At 37.4% G+C, this 1,691-nt stretch overlaps 1 non-coding gene across 1 annotated transcript; it reads left to right on the top strand.

Moving 5' to 3' along the window:
- Window positions 1-760: 760 nt before the first annotated feature.
- Window positions 761-832, top strand: TRNAC-GCA. The gene has a single exon. It is a non-coding gene; the product is annotated as a tRNA-Cys (tRNA).
- Window positions 833-1,691: the final 859 nt, after the last annotated feature.

Below are 1,691 nucleotides of genomic sequence, written 5' to 3'. Positions count from 1 at the left end.
TTTCTGGGATTTTAAAAAATATATTTTCAAGCCATGGATGGTTAAATGTATGGATTAAGAATCCATCGATATGGAGGGCAGACTGTAGTCCTTTGCCTTGGTGCACTACAACTCACCAAGAGGGTTGCAGTTTGCCAACGTATAAAGCCCATCAGAAGGGCTTCACTTTGTCCACTCCTGGTTTATGCGCATATATGATAATTTTTGATCTTGATCTCACATGATACTATTTTTTGTTTAATATTTTGTAATCTAGGTTTTTGTCAGGAAATTGTTTTATAAGCAAGATTAACCACAATAAAGAGTCTGAGATGAAGTGTGAAACATTAAAATGAAACAAATAAAATACAGTGGGCACTTGTTATCCGCCAGAGTTTGGTTCCATAATCCCCCATGGATAGAAAAAATCTGTGGATACTCAAGTCCCATTAAATATAATGACATAGTAAAATGGCATCCCTTATAAAATTGAAAATCAAGGCTTGATATTTGGAATTTATACTTCTTTTGAACATTTTCAAACCATGGATGCTTGAATCTGTGGATTAAAAAGAATCCATGGATAAGAAGGGCGGACTGTATATAAAAGTGAAATACTTGTCAGCACTCAGCTATGCCTTGTGGAAAGATAGGGGAATTATTTATATGGCTTTTAATAATGGTAACACCTTTGAGACACATACCTCCCTATGTCTGTCTCCATGCAATGAGGATGTTACTTCCAAACAGAAAAAAATTCAAGCAAGCCTTTCTTGCAGCTGGGGGTATAGCTCAGTGGTAGAGCATTTGACTGCAGATCAAGAGGTCCCTGGTTCAAATCCAGGTGCCCCCTCTTTTCTTCAAAGTCCAGGAAATTTAATCTCTTACTTAAATAAATGTTCTGTCTCTGGAAGGAAAAATAAATGCACAGTATTTGTGTTGTAAGGAGGGAGCACTCTAGAAATGTGGGGTGGAGATAGGGAGGTTATGCAACTTAAAGGCAAACACATCTCACATCCTACCTAATAGGAAACAGGCTACAGTTGAATTTAACTAGTAGCAGGTTAAGTGGTAACCAGAAATATAAGTATGTGTATTCTAGTTTCATGAGGCTCATGCAGGATTTCCTCTCAAGTTTGTTTTGCTGAATCTGCAACACAGATCTATGTCAGCACTTACTTTGAAATCAAGATATACTTCTGGGGAAATTCAGTTTCAAGAGCAATCGATGAATGCGGTGTGGAAATCTAGATCCGAATCCTGATTTTGCCCTTAAAAGTCATTGTGCAACAGTCATATAGACAAACTGAACCTCTTTGTTCTTTCTCAGGTTCAGTGATCAAAAGGGATTTAGAAAGATAAGAAGAAAAATAAACAGACAGGGGACATCATCGAATAAAGATTGCTGGCTTTTCCTGGGATTTTAAAAATAGCGAACAACAACAACAACAATAGATGTTCCAGAAGCAATTCCAAACAAACTGACAAAAACTTGGAAATAAATCTCTATAGATAGGGCCACATTAACTGCAAAAAAAAGTGACACTACCTGGAACATGCCATGTTATATGACAATTTGTTGTAGTCATTGTGTGTCATCAAGTTGTTTAATAGCAACCCTCTTGTTGTGGTGGTGCCTCCAAGTTGTCTCAGACTTATGGTGACCCTAAAGTGATCCTATAATGGGGTCTTCTGGGGCTGAGAGTATGTGA

This window comes from Sceloporus undulatus, chromosome 6 (assembly GCF_019175285.1).
Source record: "Sceloporus undulatus isolate JIND9_A2432 ecotype Alabama chromosome 6, SceUnd_v1.1, whole genome shotgun sequence".
In the NCBI taxonomy this organism is placed as follows: domain Eukaryota; kingdom Metazoa; phylum Chordata; class Lepidosauria; order Squamata; family Phrynosomatidae; genus Sceloporus; species Sceloporus undulatus.
This window is presented reverse-complemented; position numbering and strand designations above follow the sequence as displayed.